This window comes from Cucumis sativus, unplaced genomic scaffold (assembly GCF_000004075.3).
Source record: "Cucumis sativus cultivar 9930 unplaced genomic scaffold, Cucumber_9930_V3 scaffold64, whole genome shotgun sequence".
NCBI classification, from domain to species: domain Eukaryota; kingdom Viridiplantae; phylum Streptophyta; class Magnoliopsida; order Cucurbitales; family Cucurbitaceae; genus Cucumis; species Cucumis sativus.
In genome coordinates, this window is record NW_022279558.1 from 177,621 (window position 1) to 191,794 (window position 14,174).

The window sequence follows — 14,174 nt, forward strand, 5'->3', positions numbered from 1 at the left end:
AAAATGAAATTGGAAGTAGAAAAAAAAAATGGAAGGAAGAAAAATACCCCCAAAGTTCCAAGTGCAATATGATCATAACCAATTTGTATCACCATGAAAAGATCGAACAAGCTCCAAAATGGATTTTACAGTGCGATTCCAACTCACATAAGCAGTCTCTAGGAATGCCAAACCGTTTCTAAGAAAGGATCATCACAACCCATAACTTTAAATTCTTCAAAACAATGCAATGAAATCAGAGCAGAAAAAAACAGAACAACTCTAACCAACGATAACTGCAAAATAAACCTTATGGAAATGTTATAGAAAGAGTAGAACGATGACATGGTTCACTTTGTTTTTCTATTTACAAAATAACCAATGATTTAAAGGAAAGAATTTGCACCACAAATGACCATTAGAAAGCAATATACATAAAAAAGAATAAAAAATACGCAGAAATTGAAAATGAAAGTGAAAGTAGAAAACAAACTGAAGGAAGAAAAATACTCCAAAAGTTACAAATGCATTACGATTCGGAAAAATTTGTATCAACATGAACTGATCGAATAAGCTCCAAAATGGGTTTTGCAGTGGAGAGTGGGAAAAATTCTCGCCGGTGGGAAGAGAAGGGAAGACATGGGGTTCAGTTTACACAGATTTTTCTTAATGATTGTTGGAAGAACAAAGAGATTGTGAGGAGATTTAAGGGCAACGACAACAATGACAGAATGTTAAATCTCGAAAGACTAAATGGCCAATTGAGTCTTTAAGCCAGTTCGATCTGCCTGTTAGCTGGTTTCTTGCTTCTTTATGGAAATGGGGTAGAAAGAGTAGAATGATGATATAGTTAACTTTGTTTTTCTCTTTACAAAGTAGCCAATGACTTAAAAGAAAGACATTGCACAACTTGTGACCATTAGAAAATAATATACATAAGAAAGAATAAAAAATAAGCAGAAATTGAAAATGAAATTGGAAGTAGAAAAGAAATGGAAGAAAAATACCCCAAAACTTCAAAATGCAATATGATCATAACAAATTTGTATCATCATGAACAGATCGACCAAACTCCAAAACAGATTTTGCAGTGGGCTTCCGACTCAAATAAACAGCCTCCATGCTCACCAAAACGTTCCTAAGAAAGGATTCAGCTCCCTACCAACATGCATCACATCCCATAACTTTAATTTCTTCAGAAACAACGTAGTTAACTGAAGGTAAAAAAATCAGAACAAGAACACTAACCAACTTCTTAGGAATCAGCTCCCTACCTCCGAATGCGTCGGGTTCGTTCAGGATCAAAAGTTGCGTAGGGAAATCTTCACTCTTGGCTGAAGCAACAATAGCATGTAGAAAGTAGAAGAGTAAAGCTGGTTAGATCAGAATGCATCGGGTTCCTTCGGTATCAGAATTTGCGTAGGAAACTCTTCCCTCTTGGTTGAAGCAACAATTTCCAATAGAAAGTAGAAGAGTTAAACCAGTTAGATAAGAATGCGTCGGGTTCCTTCAGAATCAATACTTGCGTAGGAAACTCTTAACTCTTGGAGGAAGCAAAAATAACATGTAGAAACTCAAAAAGTTAAGTCGGTTAGGTCAAAATGCGTCGAGTTCCTTCGGAATCAGAATTTTCGTAAGGAACTCTTCACTCTTGGTCGAAGTAGGAATAGCCCGTTGGAAATAGATGAGTTAACACTTCAAAAATACTTCCTATAAAAAGTTATTATATATAGGGACAATCTTCCTTTGTGTTTGGACTGCACCCATGCATTTATAGCACAGGAGCATTCCTTTAGATCACATCGTATCCTTTAGAGATCGCAGTTTGCTACCTTGATTTTCAACTTTTGTCGAGCCCTTTAGAGTTAGTTTGGTTTGAAATAGAGATTGTTGTCTTATGCGATCAAGGTTGTGAAATATCTCACTAGATTTTTTTTAATGGAACATTTGATTAGAGAGTAAGGGTTTTGAGAGGTCTTGGGAGGAGATTGAGACCATTGCTGGTTTAAGGCATTTGTTAGTTAAAAACATTACTTTATCCCGTATATCTAAGACAAGCCAAGCTTATTTTCTTCTTAAAACATACTATAATTAGTCAAACAAAAAAATGTTAATAGTCAAATACATTTTTTATTTGACAATTAATTGTGTTAATTACAACAATAACTATAAAAATTGGTTATCATCCTGTTTTGTTTAAAAATCAAATCAAGAGTTTAACTAAATGGAATGCACTACAATGATGATTCTGCTATTATCAGTAATACACAAACCTTGCATATTGAGTGATGAGGATCTCGAAGATTGACCAGTAGATTATCACTTTCAAAATCAAAGTGCACAATATTCTTTCTGTGCAGGTGTTCCATTCTAAAAGCCGCATCCATAGCAATCAAGAGGCGCTTCCACTTTTCAAGACTCCTGCATCAATTGTATTTATGCTTAATCTAAGGGTGAAGATACATTATACTGCAACTAACTTCTAACAAATTAAATTAAACGTATGAAAAATGAGAACAATTGTTACTTTTCATTCTTCAACAAAGCATTTTTGAGCGAACCATTGGCCATATATTCTGTTACTGTGGCCACAGATCTCCCAGGCCCATCAAGCACGACACCATAAAAAGTACCACATTTGGGTGGTGCAAATCAGCAAACTTAATTGCTTCATTCTAAAAATCTTCTCACTGGTACAATATAAAACAACAAAAAGGACTTGAGTCAAGGAACAAAAAGAAAAATACACGAATAACAAAAGAAAAGAAAAGCCAGTTGCTTAAAATGAACAACCTTGCGATCTTGTTTAGAAGGTTTCCCAGCAAAACACCTCTCATTGATTCGTTTTATAGCAACATCAGTCCCCTCCATTTTCCATGGTAAAAAGTGCCAAAGGTGCCGGACCCCAATTCTCTTAATTCTTCAAGGTCACTATTCTTTATTACCCGAAGGAAAGAAGAAAAAGAAAAAAAAAGATGTTCGGATGGACAATTTAAACATAAAGTGCAACCTTAAGGTTAAAAATGGAAAACTAAGTATTACCTGCAAGCGGCCAAGGCCTTTTGACATTGGAAAACCAGGATTTGCTTTACCTAAAAGTCTTGTCCTGCCATCGTGGGCAAACATGAAACAAGAATAATTATGGCAAAAAACGTGACATATTCCCGTTGAATAGCCAAATGAATGATGTGTATGTTGCATCTTGTTTTGGAGAATGTTCAGCATTGTATTGGTGTCTTATTTACACTTTGTATAAATCAGTCAGATGTCTTGAATGGTGCTTTTGCATTGCTTTGTTTGCATTCCACTCTCAGATAATGGAAGACAATAAAAAATAATCCTCTTGTTTTACTTGTGTTTTAGTATGCTTCCTTTTATCCATTGTTTGGAACTTTCCTTCAAATGGTTGAGCTTCTGGTGTCAAAGTACCATCACATTTGTTGTAATTTATTGAGCTCTTTAGTTATTTTATTACTCTAGTTGAATGGCATAACTTTCGTTTAAATATACATTCAAATCTAATCTTACTTTAACCACTAGTATATGTATGTATACGTGTAAACAAAATCTTGTAATATTGTGTTATCTTATTAACTATGTTGTGAAGTTTATGTAACATTTCACTTGATTGTACTTTTTTTTAAAATAGGACATTTTTTTCATAATTTTTCAAACACAACTAATATCTACTTGGACTCCTTGTACTCTCCTTGTAAATGGAGTGTATTCTTGATTAACTTAAACACTTAAATTTTTTTACCACACATATCAATTACTAAAATTTCATAATATCAAAATTCAACATATCCATAAGTTAAAAAACATATTTTGTAATAATACTCGAAATTTGGGATGGGTAGTCTGGGTTGTTAGTGTTGTCAGTGTTAGAATACCCCTAGTGGTTTGTGTCAAAAAAGTCTCCTTTTAAAAGTTGAAAGATGCCCTTAAACTTTCGAAAACGGTTCAAAAATACCATTGTCTTTAGTTTTAGATGAAAGTCGCTAAAGTTTTGTTTAAAAAATAATCATCAACTATTGAAAAGTTCTGTTTAAAAAATATTGATGAATTATTGAAAGTTCCATAAATATCCTTTTAAGCTTAAAAAAAATTCAAAAAAATGTTCATCAATCCAATTCATACACCTATTTCTTTACACTTATAATAAAAAGCCCATAGAAAGTAGAGAACTTTTCACTCTTGCCTGAAGCTACAATAGCCCGTAGAAAGTAGGAGAGTTAAGCTTGTTAGGTTAGAATGCGTCGGGTTCGTTTGGGATCAAAACTTGCATCAGAACTCTTCACTCACGGTCGAAGCTACAATAGCTGGTAGAAAGTAGGAGAGGTAAGCCTATTAAGTCATAATGCATTGGGTTCTTTCAGGATCAAACTTTCGTAGGAAACTCTTCACTCTCGACCGAAGCCACAATAACTTGTAGAAAGTAGGAAAGATAAGTTGGTCAGGTCAAAATGCGTCGGGTTCCTTCCGTATTAGTATTTGCGTAGGGAACTCTTCACTCTTGGTGAAAGCAACAATTTCCTGTAGAAAGAAGGTGAGTTGAAGCGATTAGATCATAATGCGATGGGTTCCTTCGGGATCAATACTTGCGTAGGGAACTCTTAACTCTTGGTGGAAGCAAAAATAGCCCGTAGAAAGTCGAAGATTTAAGCCAATTAGTTTAGAATGTGTCGAGTTCCTTCGGGTTCAAAATTTTCGTAGGGAACTCTTCACTCTTGGTCGAAGCAACAATGGCCGGTTGAAAGTAGAAGAGTTAAGCCAGTTAGGTCAGAATGCATGTTTGGTTCTTTAGATATCCGAACTTGCACAGGGAAATCTTCACTCATGGTCGAAGCAACAATAACCTGTAGAAAGTAGGAGAGTTAAGCTGGTTAGGTCAGAATGTGTCGGCTTTCTTTGGGATCAGAACTTGTGTCGGGAACTCTTCACTCTCGATTGAAGCCACAATAGCTCGTAGAAAGTAGGAGAATTAAGCCGGTTAGGTTAAAATGCATCGGGTTCTTTGGGATCATAACTTCTTCGACAACTCTTCACTCTCGGCCGAAGCCACAATAGCCCGTAGAAAGTACGGGAGTTAAGCCATTTATGTTAGAATGCATCGGGTTCCTCGAGAATCAGAACTTGCGTAGGAAACTCTTAACTCTTAGTCAAAGCAACAATAACGCATAGAAAGTCGGGGAGTTAAGCCGGTTAGGTCGGTATGCATCGGTTTCTTCGGAATCAAAATTTGCTTAGGGAACTCTTCACTTTTGGCTGAAGCAACAATAGCCCGTAGAAAGTAGGAGAGTTAAGCTGGTTAGGTCGGAATGCGTCGGGTTCACTTCGTATCAAAATTTTCGTAGGGAACTCTTCCCTCCTGGCCAAAGAAATAATTTCATATAGAAAGTAGGAGAGTTAAAGCGGTTAGATCAGAATGTGTCGGGTTCCTTCGGGATCCATACTTGCGTAAGGAACCCTTAACTCTTGGCTGAAGCAAAAAGAGCCTGTACAAAGTCGGATAGTTAAGCCAATTAGGTCAGAAATGCGTCGATTTCCTTCAGGATCAAAATTTTCGTAGGGAACTCTTCACTCTTGGTTGAAGCTTCAATAACCCGTTGGAAGTAAAAGAGTTAAGCCAGTTAGGTGAGAATGCGTTTAGATCTTTCAATATAAGAACTTGCGTAGGGAAATCTTCACTTATGGTCGACGCAACAATAGCCCGTAGGAAGTAGGAGAATTAACTCGGATAGGTCAGACTGCATCGAGTTCCTTTGGGATCAGAACTTGTGTCAGGAACTCTTCACTCTCAGTTGAAGCCACAATAGCCCATAGAAAGTAGGAGAGTTAAGCCGAATATGTTAAAATGCATCGGGTTCCTTCCTGACCAGAAATTTCATGGAACTCTTCACTCTCGGCTAAAGCCACAATAGCCTGTAGAAAGTAGGAGAGTTAAGCCAGTTAGGTCAAAATGCATTTGGTTCCTTCGATATTAGAACTTGCATAGGGAACTCTTAACTCTTGGTCGAAGCAACAATAGCCCATAAAAAGGTTGAGAGTTAAGCCGGTTAGGTCGGAATGCGTCGGGTTCCTTCAGGATCAAAATTTGCGTAGGGAATGCTTTCTTGGCCGAAGCAACAATAACTTGTAGAAAGTAGGAGAGTTAAGCTGGTTAGGTCAAAATGTGTCAGGTTCCTTCAATATCAGAATTTCCATAGGGAACTCTTCCCTCTTGGCCGAAGCAATACTATAGAAAGTAGGAGAGTTAAAGTGGTTAAATCATAATTCATTGGGTTCCATCGGGACCAATACTTTCGTAGGGAACTCTTAACTCTTGGTGGAAGCAAAAATAGCCTGTAGAAAGTAAGAGAATTAAGACGGTTAGGTCAGAATGCATCGAGTTCCTTTGAAATCAGAATTTTCGTAGGGAACTCTTTACTATTGGCCGAAGCAACAATAGCTCGTTGGAAGTAGAAAAGTTAAGCCAGTTGGGTCAGAATGCATTTGGTTCTTTCGATATCAGAACTTGCATAGGAAAATCTTCACTCATGGTGAAAGCAATAATAGCTCGTAGAAAGTAATAGAGTTAAGCTGGTTAGGTTAGAATGCATCGAGTTCCTTTGGTATCATAACTTGTGTCAGGAACTCTTCCCTCTTAGCTGAAGCCACAATAGCCCATAGAAAGTATGAGAGCTAAGCAAAATAGGTTAAAATGCGTCGGGTTCCTTCCAGATCAGAACTTGTGTTGGGAACTTTTCACCCTCGGTTGAAGCCACAATAGACCATAGAAAGTAGGAGAGTTAAGCCGAATAGGTTAAAATGCATCTAGTTCCCTCGAGATCAGTACTTTCATCAACAACTCTTCACTCTCGACTAAACCCACAATAGCCCGTAGAAAGTAGGAGAGTTAAATCGGTTAGGTCAGAATGCGTCGGGTTCCTTTAGGATCAGAACTTGCTTAGAGAACTCTTCACTCTTGGTCGAAGCCACAATAGCCCGTAGAAAGTAGGGGAGTTAAGACGGTTGGGTCAGAATGCATCGGGTTCCTTCAGAATAAGAACTTGCATATAGAACTCTTAACTCTTGGTCGAGGCAACAATAGGTCGTTGGAAGTAGAAGAGTTAAGCTAGTTCGGTCAAAATGCATTCGGTTCTTTCGATATTAGAACTTGCGTAGGAAAATCTTCACTCATGGTCGAAGCAACAATAGCCCATAAAAAGTAGAAGAGTTAAGCATATTAGGTCAGAATGTATAGAGTTCCTTTGAGATCAGAACTTGTGTCCGGAACTCTTCACTCACGGCCGAAGCCACAATAGCCCATAAAAAGTAAGAGAGTTAAGCCGATCAGGTTAGAATGCGTCTGGTTCCTTCGTGATCAGAACTTGTTGGTGAACTCTTCACTCTCGACCAAGCAACAATAGCCTGTAGAATGTAGGAGAATTAAGTCGGATAGCTCAGAGTGCGTAGGGTTCCGTCCGGATCAAAACTTTCATAATGAAATCTTCACTTATGGTCGAAGCAACAATAACATGTAGAAAGTAGGAGAGTTAAGCCGATTAGGTTAGAATGCGTCGAGTTGCTTTGGGATTAGAACATTGTGTGAGGAACTCTTCACTCTCGGCCGAAGCCACAATAGCCCGTAGAAAGTAAAAGAGTTAAGCTGGTTTGATTAAAATGAATCGGGTTCTTTTAGAATCAGAACTTGTTCGTGAACTCTTCACTCTCGGCTGAACCTACAGTAGCCCGTAAAATGTAGGAGAGTTAAGGCCGAAAAGCTCAAAGTGTGTCAGGTTCCTTCCGAATCAGAACTTTTATCGGGAACTCTTCACTCTCGGCTAAAGCCACAATACCCCATAGAAAGTACGAGAGTTAAGTCGGTTAGGCAAAAATGCATCGGGTTCCTTCGTGATCAAAACTAGCGTAGAGAACTTTTCACTCTTTGGTCGAAGCCATAATAACCCGTAGCATGTAGGAGAGTTAAGCTGGTTAGTTCAGAATGTGTTGGGTTCCTTCGAGATCAGAACTTGTGTGGAGAACTCTTCAATCTTTGTCGAAGCCATAATAACCCATAGAAAGTAGGAGAGTTAAATCGATTAGGTCAGAGTGCATCGGGTTCCTTCGAGACATGAACGTGCATTAGGTACTCTTCACTCTTGGATGAAGCAATAACAGCCCATAGAAAGTTAGAGAGATAAGTTGATTAGGTCGCAATGCATCGGGTTCCTACGGGATCAAAACTTGCGTAGGGAACTTTTCACTTTTGGTTGTAGTAACTATAGCCGGTAGAAAGTAGGAGAGTTAAGCGGGTTAGGTCAAAATCCATCGGGTTCCTTTGAGTTCAGAACTTGCGTAAAGAACTTTTCACTTCGCCGAAGCCACAATAGGCCGTAGAAAGTAGGAAAGTCAAGCCGGTTAGGTCAGAATGCATCGGGTTCCTAAATTGCATAAGGAACTCTTCACTCTTGGTTGAAGCAACAATAGCCTGTAGAAAGTTGGATAGTTAAGCTAGTTAGGTCAGAATACGTCAGGTTCCTTCAGAATCAAAGCTTGCGTAGAGAACTCTTCACTCTTGGCTGAAGCAACAATAACCGGTAGAAAGTAGGAGAGTTAAGCTGGTTAGGTTGGAATGTATCAAGTTCTTTACGTATCAGAATTCACATAGGGAACTTTTTACTCTTGGCCAAAGCATCAATTTCTGTAGAAAGTAGGAGAGTTAAAGTGGTTAGGTCAGAATGCGTCGGGTTCCTTCGGGATCGATAGTTGTATAGGTAACTCTTCACTCTTGGCCGAAGCAACAATAGCTAGTTGAAAGTAGAAGAGTTAAGCCAATTAGGTCAGAATGCGTTGGGTTCCTTCGATATCAGAACTTGCGTAGGAAAATATTCACTCACGGCCGAAGCAACAATAGCCTGTAGAATGTAGGAGAGTTAAGCCGATTAGGTCAAAATTCGTTGGGTTCTACGGTATTCAACTTTTCCTTCCTTACACTTCTTTTTTTCTTGTTCATTTTATTGATATAATTTTTACCACAACTCATCAGATAGGAATTGATAACCATTTTCTTTTTTAGAACTGTTTTCTTTTTATTTTAAAAATTAAACATATATACAATGCTTGCACTTTTAAGATTAGTGGCGATTTAAGAAGAATGATGATGGTTCATTCGTGACTTTCATTTGTGGTTCTAGGCCTCTAAAATTTTTTTCAATTACAATACTATGACGTCAAATAACTGTCGCGAAAAGTATTATCCGAAAAGTTTCGCCTTTTCCCGCGCGTTTTTTTTCCTTTTGTGATAATTTTTTTTCCTCCCTCCATTTTGTGATATAAACAACTGTCGTAGTAGATAATTTTTGTTGTAGTGTTACTACATTTGGAACTTGACAAAAACCTGTTTGCTAGATGATCCCTTATATGACTCAATTTCTTTTTCCTAGTGTTTTTATTCACTTATAAAGTCATTTCAAACACAATACTATACATTTGATTTGTGAACTTTAGTCACTATGGTTTCTTTACCTATGCATTGCCAAATCAAGCACTATACCATAAAACTTCTAGGACTAACTTATGAATTGATCAATTAAAATGACATGATTTGCACTATAGACGCCTTTTGCACACCACTTAGGTTGGTTTAGCACTATAGTTCTTGTCTTATTTACCATTTTTGGTCGTTAATTCCTTCTTTGTTTTTCAATTTTTGGTAGTTTATGAGTTAAGAAAGCTCACACTTAAGCATTGTTTGATAGTCTTTACAGCCTAAGCACCTCTTGGACACTACATAGGTTGGTTGGCACTATAGTTGATGCACTTGCACACTTGGTTTCCATTTAAGGTCCTTAAGTCCTTTTTGGTCACTTTTTGGTAGGTTATGTGTTGGAAATTGATAAGAAACCCCTAGGCATTGGATCTAAGAATCATGTTAAACAACAAGACTCAAAGAACACAACCCCACTAGCCACAAAACCAATTTGATTTCAACCCCTAAGATAGGCTACATACAAATTGCTTAGATGATCTAAGAAACCAAGGATCGAACAAAATTAGAAACTCCCATCAATCCTTAATCTTCAAAACACTCCACAAGTAAGGTAGATCAATTCTCACTTGAATGCTTCAAATGTTTGTGCATTCTATCACAACAGACAAGAACAAAATTCTACATTCTAGAATTTTCAGATTTCTTTCATCCCAAATTCTTCTTTTTAAATGTGGAAAAATTACAACCCTATTTATACTAATTAAAATATGAAATGAAAGGTCAAAACATTTAATTTGATAACCTTTCAACTAACATAATAACTAAAAACACATAAACATTATTTCTTAAACATTTAAATTTATGACTTTTGAGTTGCCCAAAATAACTCTTCAACTTCCAAGCATTGCATCTACTCAACTTCTTCATTTGATTCAATCATGATTTCTTGATCCATATCAGGAATGCTCACAGTTAAACATTCTTGGTTTGTCTTTAAACCTTAGGCACCTTTTGGACACTACTTGGGTTGGTCTGGCACTATAGTTGTTGCTTTTGTGCACTTATTTTCATTTTGGGTCGTTAAGTCCTTTTTTCTGACATTTTGGTAGATTTTGAGTTGAGAAAGCTCACACTTAAGCATTCTTTGGTTGTGTTTATATAATAGGCACGTTTTTTAAACTACTTAGGTTTGTTTGGCACTATAATTATTGCACATGCGCACTTGGTTGCCATTTCGGGTCGTTAAGTTATTTTTTCAGATATTTTGGTAGGATATGAGTCGACAAAGCTCACACTTACAAGTTCTTGGGTTGCATTTACAGCTTAGGCACTTTTTGGACACTACTTAGGTATGTTTCGCACTATAGTTGTTTCACTTAGGCACTTGGTTGCCAATTGGGGTCGTTAAGTCTTTTTTTTTTTACATTTTTGTTTGTTATGAGTCGAGAAAGCTCACACTTAAATATTATTTGGTTGCGTTTATAGCTTACGCAACTTTTGGATACTACTTAGGTATGTTTGACATTTTATTTGTTGCTCTTGGGCACATGCTTGCCATTTCGAGTCGTTAAATCATTTTTTCTGACTTATCGGTAGGTTATGAGTCGGGAAAGCTCACACTTAAGCATTCTTTGGTTGTCTTTAAACCTTAGTCACCTTTTAGACACTAATTAGGTTGTTTTAACAGCATATTTGTTTAACTTACGCACTTGGTTGAAATTTTTGTTCATCAAGTCCTTTTTTGTGATTTTTTGGTAGCTTATGAGTTAAGAAAGCTCACACTTAAGCATTCAATGGTTGCCTTTACAACTTAACACCGTTTGGATAGTAGTTAGGTTGGTTTGACACTATAGTTATTGAATTTGGGCACTTGGTTGCCATTTCGGGTTGTTAAGTCATTTTTTTCTCATTTTTTCGTAGCTTATGAGTTGGAAAAGCTCACAGTTAAGCATTGTTTGGTTGATTTTAAGCCTTATGCACCTTTTGGACACTAGTTAGGTTAGTTTGGCACTATATTTGTTGCACTTGGGCACTTGGTTGCAATTCGAGTCGTTAAGTCCTTTTTTCTAACATTTTGGTAGGTTATAAGTAGAGAAAGTTCACACTGAAGCATTCTTTGATTGCATTTACAACGTAGGCACCTTTTGGACACTACCTAGGTTGGTTTGGCATTATAGCTGTTGCACTTGGACACTTGATTTCCACTTCAGGTCGTTAAGTCCTTTTTCTCACATTTTTTAAAGTTATGATTTGGAAAATCTCACACTTAAGCATTTTTTTTGCTGTCTTTAAACCTTAGGAACCTTTTGGACATTAATAAGGTTTCTTTGGCACCATAGTTGTTGCACTTTGGCACTTGGTTGCAATTTCGGGTTGTTAAGTCCTTTTTTCTAACTTTTGTTAGGTTATGAGTCGGGAAAGCTAACACTTAAGCATTCTTTTGTTTCCTTTACAGCTTACGCACCTTGGTTTGGCACTATAGTTGTTGTACCTTGGCATTTGGTTGTCATTCCGGGTTGTTAAATTCTTTTTTCTAACTTTTTAGTTGGTTATGAGTCTAGAAAGCTCACATTTAAGCATTCTTTGGTTTTCTTTAAAGCTTAGGCACCTTTTGGACACTACTTAGGTTTATTTGGCACTATAGTAGTTGCATTTGGGCACTTGGTTGCGATTTTAGGTTGTTCAGACCTTTTTTTCTCACTTTTTGGTAGCTTATGCATTGGAAAAGCTCACAGTTAAGCATCGTTTGGTTGTCTTTAAATCTTAGGCACATTTTGGACACTAGTTAGGTTTGTTTGGCACTATAGTGTTGCATCTGGACACTTGGATGCAATTTGTGTCGTTAAGTCCTTTTTTCTAATATTTGAGTAGGTTATGAGTAGAGAAAGCTAACACTTAAACATTCTTTGTGTTGGAATTTATGTCCTAAAACAGAACAAGAATTCTAACCAACGATAACAAAAAAATCCACCTTAACCCTTGATCCATGCCGTCCATTGGGAGGTACAGCACTGGACATGATTGAGAACTATCGGTTCCCAGCCGCAAGTTTCGACATCGACAAAGATTTTCCAAGGGAAATGAAAATTTTGGAAATGGGTAGTGAAGAAAAATAAGGTTGAAAGGATTTTGTTTGGAGAGTGGACAAAATTATGACCGATGTGGAGAAAAGGGAACATATGGGGTTCGGTTTACAGGGATTTTTCTTAAGGATTGTTGGAATAACAAAGAGATTGTGAGGAGATTTAAGGGCAACGACAAGAATGGCAGAATGTTAAATCCCAAAAGACTAAATGGCCAATTGAATGTTTAAGTAGATTGATTTGCCTGTTAGCTGTTTTCTTGCTTCTTTACGGAAATGGGGTAGAAAGAGTAGAACGATGACATAGTTCACTTTGTTTTTCTCTTTACAAAGTAGCCAATGACTTAAAAGAAAGACATTGCACAACAAGACCATTAGAAAATAATATACGTAAGAAAGAATACAACGTAAGCAGAAAAGAAATGGAAGAAAAATACCCCAAAACTTCAAAATGCAATATGATCATAACAAATTTGTATCATCATGAACAGATCGAACAAACTCCAAAACAGATTTTGCAGTGGGCTTCCGACTCAAATAAACAGCCTCCATGCTTGCCAAATTCCTAAAGGCAGCGCAATTAAGCAGTAACCATCAATTCAAAACAACAGGAAAGACAGAAAGAGTTGCAATGCGTTAGTTTACTGTTTCAGATCGCTTTAGAAGGGGACCCTGCAACAAATTCCGACCAGACCCAGAGGCCAGCTGCCGCTTGATCTTCTCCAAACTGTCCCCGGCATCTTCCGCTCTCTCCACCAACAACAATCATAAATTAAAAACATGTTGAGCCAACAAAGATACACACCAGCAAACTTTTGAACATAGGACCCTCCTAAACTACTCACTTTTGAACATAGGACTTCCCCAACTATCTACTCACTTCTGAACATACAACCTTGATAGAACACTTATGTACTGTTTCTATTATATTGATATTTGAGACTTAAAGTTGCAATAGAAAGAAAATTACAGAGAAATTACAAACAACAAGCAAAGAAACCCTCCTAATCCAAAACAGAAATAAACACAATTCAAAATACTACAATTAAAACCAGAACAATTCTGGCAGGCCCTTCCTTTTACTAAAAACTGCCTGCCCTTTCCCATCTCCCTCTCATCCATTTAACTTCCTGTTTTAGATAACTGTCATCCTTTTGAATAAGTAACTGTGTTGATTACTAACGTGCCTTACTTTCCTTTCTTCTATTATAAGTAAAATAACAATGGTGGTCTAACAGACCTCCTAAACTATCCACTCTAGAGCATGTTAAATCACCAATTCATCCAAAAACTAATGACGTAAATGTAATATTATATCTTCAACGTAAATGTAAATGTAAACTAATGACACTACAAGTGATTTTGAAACTAAGACATTGAAGCAGTCTGTTAGGAAGGGTGATGGAACCAGCAAGAGTGGGGGGAGTTCTTTAAAACAATCAGAGGTCAAGAGAAAGAAGGGATCAGCTAAATCTATTTCTGGAAAAAACGTGAAAACATTGTCAGGTGATGATGATAAAAAGGAAACCACACCCGTGCTGAAACCAGCCTCCAAAAATTGGAAGTAAATCAAAGGATCAAGGCACTCTTGAAATTGGAAGTAAACTTGGTAGCACAGGGAATACGGGGGGTTCGGCT

The 14,174-nt window shown here is 37.2% G+C and overlaps 1 long non-coding RNA gene across 1 annotated transcript; it reads right to left on the bottom strand.

The window, feature by feature from the left end:
• Nucleotides 1–1,237: 1,237 nt before the first annotated feature.
• Nucleotides 1,238–13,390, bottom strand: LOC116406087. Its single transcript, XR_004219149.1, has 6 exons — nucleotides 13,182–13,390; nucleotides 3,022–3,085; nucleotides 2,773–2,915; nucleotides 2,507–2,669; nucleotides 2,253–2,400; nucleotides 1,238–1,313 (listed from the first exon to the last, which is right to left on the bottom strand). It is a non-coding gene; the product is annotated as an uncharacterized LOC116406087 (long non-coding RNA).
• Between the last annotated feature and the right edge of the window lie 784 nt (nucleotides 13,391–14,174).